This window comes from Myotis myotis, unplaced genomic scaffold (assembly GCF_014108235.1).
Source record: "Myotis myotis isolate mMyoMyo1 unplaced genomic scaffold, mMyoMyo1.p scaffold_m19_p_2, whole genome shotgun sequence".
NCBI lineage: Eukaryota > Metazoa > Chordata > Mammalia > Chiroptera > Vespertilionidae > Myotis > Myotis myotis.
The window spans coordinates 72,758,222-72,766,396 of record NW_023416324.1 but is presented as its reverse complement, the minus strand read 5'-3'; positions in this window follow the sequence as shown (position 1 = coordinate 72,766,396).

Sequence of the window (8,175 nt, the reverse complement as noted above, 5' to 3'; positions counted from 1 at the left end):
TAGTAATTCTAATACTTGTATGGAACCACAGAAGATCCCAAATAGCCAAGGCAATACTGAGAAAGAAGAACAAAGCTTTAGCCATCACAATTCCTGACTTCAAACAATATTACAAAGGTATAGTAAAACAGTATGATGCTGGCATAAAAAGAGACACATAGACCAATGGAACATAATTGAAAGCCCGAATATAAAGCCTCACAAATATAGTCAACTAATATTTCACAAGGGAGGCAAGAATACTCAATGGAGAAAAGACAGTCTCTTCAATAAATAGACCTGAGAAAATTGGGTATTTACTAGTAGATGCAAAAGAATGAAACTGGAGCCTTATCTTATACCACTTATAAAAATTAACTCAAAATTGATTAAAGATTTAAACATAAGACCTAAAATTATAAATCCCCTAGTAGAAAGTTTCCTTACCATTGGTCTTAGCAATGATTTTTTTATATGACACCAAAAGTACAAAAGCAAATATAAACAAGTGGGAGTAAATCAAACTAAAAAGCTTCTGCACAGCAAAAGAGACAATTAACAAAATGAAAAGCAATTTACAAAAAGGGAGAGAATATTTACAAGTCATATATCTGATAAAGAGTTAATATCCAAAATATATAAAGAACTCTTACAACTAAATAGTAAAACAAACAATTTGATTAAAAATTAGACAAAGGCCTGTCCTGTGTGGCTGAGAAGTTGATCATCGACCTATGAACCAGGAGGTCAGGGTTCTATTCCCAGTCAGGGCACATGCCCAGGTTGTGGACTTGATCTCCAGTTGGGGGTGCGCAGGAGGCAGCAGATCAATGATTCTCTCTCATCTTTGATGTTTCTATCTCTCTCTCCCTGTCTTTTTCTCTTTCTCTAAATAGCAATAATTTTAAAAAATAATCTATATTAATAAAAGGGTAATATGCTAATTAGACTGAGAAACCTTCCAGGAGACCTTCCAGACATTCTTCTGGACAAAGCCATGGTGGCGAGGCCGAGGTAGAGGCAGTTAAAGGCCAAGAGGGGAGGGCAGTTGTGGGTGATCAGGCTGATAGGGGGCAGGGCCGTTGGGGGTAAGCAGACCAGCAGAGGGGCCAGTTGGAGGTGAGCAGGCCACCAGTGGGGGTCAGTTGGAGGTGATCAGGACAGCAGGGGGGTACAATTTGGAGTGAGCAGGCCAGCAGGGGGGCAGTTGGGGGTGAGCAGGCCAGTGGGGAGGGAAGGTGGGTGTCAGCAGGCCAGCAGGGGGGGCGGTTGGGGGATAGCAGGCTGGCAGGGGGGGCAGTTGGGGGCGAGCACACTGGCACGGGGGGCAGTTGGGGGTGATCAGGCTGTCGGGGGGCAGTTTGGGGCGAGCAGGCCGGCAGGCAGAGTGGTTAGGGGCAATCAGGCAGGCAAGCAGGTGAGTGGCTAGGAGCCAGCAGTCCCAGATTGTGAGAGGGATGTCCCACTGCCAGTTTAGGCCTGATCCCTGTAAACCGGCAGTAGGACACCCTTCGAGGGGTCCCAGATTGGAGAGGGTGCAGGCCAGGCTGAGGGACATCCCCCACCCCCATGCATGAATTTTGTGCACCGGGCCACTAGTAAATAAACAATAGACAAAGGTCCTAAGTAGACAATTTTTTCTAAAGACCTTCAAATGTCTAACAGATACATGAAAAGGTGCTTAACTTCACTAATCATAAGAAAAATGCAAATCAAAATCACAATGAGATCATCTCACACTTGTTAGAATGGCTGTCATAAAGAAAAGCAAAGACAGAGAGATAAGTGTTGGCAGCATGTGGAAGACAGGGTACCCTTGTGCACTCTTGATGGGAATGTAAATTGGGGTACCCACTATGGAAAACAGTATGGAAAATTAGAAAGAGTACTTCTGTATGATCCAGAAATTCCACATTTAGGGTATGTCCAAAGAAAATAAAAACAGGATCTCACAGAGATATCTAGCCTTGATTGCCTGCCTTGTTAGGCCTTTATTGGAATTCTTATCTTTAGATACAATCAGTAGGGTGAGTAATCTTGGGAGGACACATGTGTTTACATTGTCCTCTAGGCAAGGGCATCCAGGGATTAAGCATAGGATTCCAGTAAACACCCGGGTCTGTAGGTGCACAGGCTTGTTTGGAAAGGTCAAGGAATAATCAGGGGCGCCGCCTTTGACTCTCCCCTAAGTCTCCCCTAAGTCAGAATTCTGATAAACAGGGCAGGTGGCCTTCCACACACTTCCCTTTTCTCAGAATGTCCTCCTTACAACTTTCCAACCAAGTCTCTTGCCCTCCCCACATATATACAGAATGAAATATTATTCACCTACTAAAAAAGGAAGGAAATCCTGCCATTTGTGACAACATGGATGGATCTTGGGGGCATTATGCTAAGTAAATAAGTCAGACAGAGAAAGACAAATACTATATGATCTCACTTACATGTGGAATCTAAAGAAGTCAAATTCATAGACACAGAGAGAAGAATAGGTTGCCAGGGTCTGGAGAATGAAGAAAGTAGATAGATGTTGGTCAAAAGCTGCAAACTTTCAGTGCTAAGATGAATAAGTTCTAATACACTATATGGTGATTCTAGTTCATAATGCTATATTATATACTTCAAAGTTGCTGAGAGTAAATCTTAAATGTTTTCACCAGAAGGAGAAACAGTAATTAGGTAGGTAATGTAAGGGAGGTGTTAAATAACACTATGGAGTAATCATTTTGCAATATATGTGAATCAAATCAACACAGTAAGCCTCAAACTTATACAATGTTATATGTCAATTATTTCTCAATAAAAATGGAGGAGAAACACAGAAAAAAAAAAAAACTGCTATGCAGATGTACCACTCTGAGATCCTGGGACAGCTCTTCAGGCTCTGAACATGTATTTCCACTCTAACCTTAATGTATCCCTTCTCCATCCCCAAATCATCCTATATAATAAAGAGTTAATATGCTAATTATACCAAACAGCAGAATGACCATCGGGACGACCCTCCAGAACAAGCTGGGTCTGTGAGGGCCAGCCAAGGCTGTGAGGGGCTTCGAGGGCTGGCCAAGGCTGCGAGGGGCTGTGAGGGCTGGCTGAGGCAGCTGGGGCTGCAAGAGCCGAGCCCCTTGCACGAATTTTGTGCATTGGGCCTCTAATTCTATTTTAAGAAAGGACTTGATCCACTCCTTTCCTACTAACTAAAGAAAAGCTAATATATTTTCCCTTCCAAAGAGAAACTTATAAGAAGAAACTACTTCAAATGCCAAATATTTTCTTCTAGCACTGGGTTTACAAGATCAGCAAAGGCCCTATTGTTAGTAGGAGAGAAAGAAATGCAAAAAAAAAAAAAAAAAAAAAAAAAAAAAAAAAAAAAAAAAAAGCAAATATGTTTGGGTGAAGAGCATGCCTAGTACTCCTTCTATCACCTGGTGCACCTGAGCAAGGCTAAGTGCTGCCACCACTCATATCCACTACAGTTTAGTGACTAAACCTTCTGTCAATATTGATCTGAAAAGCAAAGATTCCCTGCAGAAGGGGAGGCTGGGCCTCACAATAGTCAAACAGAATTTCTCAGCAACAGTGTTTCAGAAAATGTGAAATTGGATCTTGATCATTGGGAATCTGCCATCATCATTAAGCAGAAAAAGCAGACAGACATCTGTTCTGTCCGGGAACACAGAGAGCATACTAATTACAAGCTACTGCCTCATTAGAACATGGTAGCCTCAGCTTGGACAGGCTGTCCGCCAGGAAGACAGAGGCCGAGGAGGCTGCAGTCATCTCAGGAGCATTGCAGGCTACCATTGAAGTGTCTGGTGACTTGAGACTGCCTCTCACCAACAAGTGAATGAATTGTATGGCACTCCTCCATCACTGCCCCATCCTCCTCTTTTGGACCCTGAATTTCAGGAACAAATCTCTGAACTGAGCCTGCATGATGAATTGTGCTTTTCATTCCCTAACCCTATCATAATACTCTCTTCTCTCCTGCTTTTTCCCCAAATTTACCCACCTGTCAAGGCTCATCTCTAGATCTACATCATTCATTCACTAATTTGTCCATTCACCAAAAATGAGTACTTAATTTGCACAAAGTGATGTATTAGTCTTTGGAGAATGCCAAGTGAATTGTGGGTAATTCCTTCCTTTATGATGTTTATTGGCCTAACAAGGGAGAGTAAATAGATATTCAAATGCCAATCCAGAGCAAAAACAAAACAAAACAAAAAAACACACAAAGTGGCACATATGACAAGTATAACCAGATGCTTTAGGGGTTCAAAGTAACGAACAATGAATCATATTCAAGCATATTCAAAGAAGGCTTTATTGAAAAGGGGGTGTTCATGCTAGGACTTGAAGAATGGGTGGTACTCATAGACACACATATATGGGGGAAGATGCATAGAGAACCACCAAAGTAAATAAAGGGAAGGAAGAAAATACAAGTGTTTTTGAAAAACACAGAATATACTCAGTATGATAAGAAATGAACTTTTAAGGGAAATCATGAAATGTAAGATGACAAGGGCAGGTTAAAGCTTAATCTCAGCATCCCTTCAGAAAACCACCCAGGAATCTACAACCTCTGCTGAAACCTCTTCTCTGTGACTTTCCGTAATGCTTGTTTGGATCTCACCCTTTGTGCTCTACACGGCAGACATTCAGTAAATGTGTGTTGAATAATGAATTGAGACATTCCCTGGTTAATGTTTCTTGAATGAATCTCCATACAACAGGGAAATTGTGCAATATGTTGTAAATGAAAACTTAGTTGTTTCAAGTGGTCATCTTTGTTCCCTAATGTTTGCAAACCTAATAAATAAAACTGTGGTTTGTGAAAGGTGAGATAATGGTGGTAATGTACATTTTAAGGTTATCTTGGAATGTGTAAATCTTATCTTACTAATTCAAGAACTTTAGGTTGAGAGAGAAGCAAAGGTAGATGTGCTAGTGGAATGTGGTACACCTGTGCTCCCACAAGGCTCCTGGATAGGCATGTCCACTTCTGTGCCATCTCATCAAAAACTTCCTCAGAGAGGGCAGTGATGTTACAAGTTGGAAGTAGATGTGGTAAAAGAAGAGATGAGGCAAATGGAGAGTGCTAGAAAACTAAACTTAGAAGACTTGAGACTCCAGGCTGAAAATTTTCATAGACTCCCACAACATTTAGACAAATTATATATATATATATATATATATATATATGCCTAAGCCACCATTATGACCAAACAACTGGAGCTACTGGTCGACCAGTCACTATGACGCACACTGACCACCAGGGGACAGACGCTCAATGCAGGAGCTGCACCCTGTCATCAGTGTGCTCCCACAGCCAACCTCCCGAGACCCCTCCCCCCCCCCTCCCCCCCGCTGGCCGGCCCCCATCGGCCCCTGGTGTTAAGCCATTAGTGGAGACCTGCTTCTGGGTTAGGGTTTTGTACGTAGCAGAGCAGCTTCCTTACTGTGATCTATTGAAAGTCAGCCCTCAACACAAGGGTTTGTCTCATTCCTGTTCTCTGCCTTCCCTGGGGGCCGCCCAACTGCTGTGGTGGCAGCATAACAGTGAGGGAAGGAAGAAGAGGGGAGGCCAGAAATGATGGGGTAGCAGGGCATCCATTCCTTCTGTGCCTAGCCTGGTGACCATTGACTCCTCTCCTGACCTCGCTGGGGCCTCAGGCCCTGGGCTGGGACAGGGAACCGGGGTTGGGTGGTGGCAGACATGGCCCCTTTCCCACAGGGCTGAGGGCCAGCTCCCTCCTTGGGGCCAGCAGCTAACCTCCCTCAGTCCCTCCCCCCCCCCACCGGGCTGGCCATCGGTGCCCCCCCCCCCATGCACAAATTTGTGCATCGGGCCTCTAGTAATAGTTATAATTTACTGAGTATTATGTTTCAGTATTTATTGAATTATTTGTTATAATAAATACTTTATAAAAATAACTTCACTTAATTCTATTATAAGAACTATATATTATTATAACCATTTTATAGATGAAAAAAAAACGTGGTACAGATTGGAGAAGAAACTTGACCAGATTGAATAGTAGGAATTAGCAGAGTCAGGATTAAAACCCATGTCTATCTAATGTCACATCCTTATTTGAACTACCTTTCTGGATTAATGGATGATGGATTCTTCATGTGTTGCCAAAAGAGACCAGATGCTTAGCAGAAACCAGCAAGGTAGACACTGGGAAGTCAGCTCTGCCCTTCTTGCAGCCCAATCTCTGATAAAAGCATCACTCAGAACCCCCAGATGTTTGCATGTGTGCTGATTCTTATGGGCTTTCAAGACTGGGAAAACACATGGGTCATGTCATTATATAAGAAATGTATATATATAATTTTTTTGAAAGATCCACACATTAAATATGAGAATTTAACAAGCAACTTGTCAAAGCTTCCAAAAGATGCACTTGCATGAATACTGAGAAGGGAGAAAAAAAATGGCACCTACAGACTTAAGTAGTGTTGAAAAGTATAGTAATACTCCCTCCCCATCCACGGTTTTCCTTTGTGAGGTTTCAGTTACCTGCACTCAACCGCAGCCTGAAAATATTTAGTGAAAAGTTCCAGAAATAAACAATTCAGAAGTTTTATGTTGTACACTGTTCTGCGTAGCATGACAGAATCTCACACCGTCCCATTCTGTCCAACCCTGGACATGAATCATCTCTTTGTCCAGCATCTTCACACTATAGGTGCTCCTGCCTGTTAGTCAGTTAGTAACCACCTTGGTTATCACATCTACTGCTGAGATTTCACAATGCTTGTGCCAAAGTAATCCTTACTTTACTCAATTATGGTCTGAAAGTGCAAGAATAGTGATGCTGTGATGCTGGCAATTCGACTATGCTTCAGGAAAGCTGTAAAGTGTTCCCTTTAAGTGAAAGGTAAAAGTCCTTGACTTAATAATGAAATAAAATATCTTAAATTATAAATTGAACTTTGTCACAGATTATATATATATATATATATATATATATATATATATATATATACACACACACACACTGAGCGGCCAGATTATTATGACCACCTGACGTTTGTAGGCAAAGTAGCTATAATTTCGTGCTGAATTTGCTAGAGGGCCAGACCATTATAAATAGGGAAGCAGATTGTTTACCATGACAGTAGAAATGATTTTTTTTTCCCTGAAGATATGGGTAAACAACGTGATTTAACAGCCTTTGAACATGGGATATTCATGAACATGATTGGCCAGATTATTATGACCACCCCATCAGTACTTCATTGGGCCACCTTTTGCCTTCAATACTGCAGCGATTCTTTTTGGCATTGACTCCACGAGATGTTGAAAGGTGATGTGAGGAATCTGACACCATGCCTGATGAATAGCACTGTCCAGTTCTGTGAGATTTGATGGTTGTGGAACCAGCTGCCTGATGGCTCTTTTAACTTTGTCTCACAAATGCTCAATTGGATTGAGATCTGGTGATTGTGGGGCTACCTAAGCAAGGTAAAGTCTCCCTCATGTTCTTGAAACCGCTCCTGCACAATAGGAGCACCGTGGCATGGCGCATTGTCTTGTTGGAAGAAGCCATCTCCATTGGGATATGCCATCAACATGATAGGATGAACCTGATCAGCAAAGATACTTAGGTATGTTGTGCTATTCAGACGTTGTTCTACATGAATTAAAGGGCCCAAATCATGCCAGGAAAACATGCCCCAAACCATAACACTGCCCCCACCAGCTTGAAGGGTTGCACTCATGCATGTGGGGTGCATGCTTTCATGCTGTTTCTGCCAAATTCTCACTCTGCCATCTGCATGATGCAACTGGAAACGTGATTCATCGGACCACATGACTTTTTTCCAATGCTCAACTGTCCAATCCTTGTGTTCCTGTGAGAATTGGAGATGTTTTATCTTGATAACTGCAAACAGCAATGGTGTTCGAACAGGCCTTCGGCTTCCATATCCCATACGATGCAGTGTATGGCTAATTTGCCTACAAACATCAGGTGGTCATAATAATCTGGCCACTCACGTTCAAATATATCCCACGTTCAAAGGCTGTTAAATTGCGTTGTTTACCCATATCTTCAGAAAAAAATCACTTCTACTGTTGTGGTAAACAACTTGCTTCCCTATTTATAATGGTGGTCTGGCCCTCTAGCAACTTCAGCACGAAATTATAGCTTATTTACCTACAAACGTCAGGTGGTCATA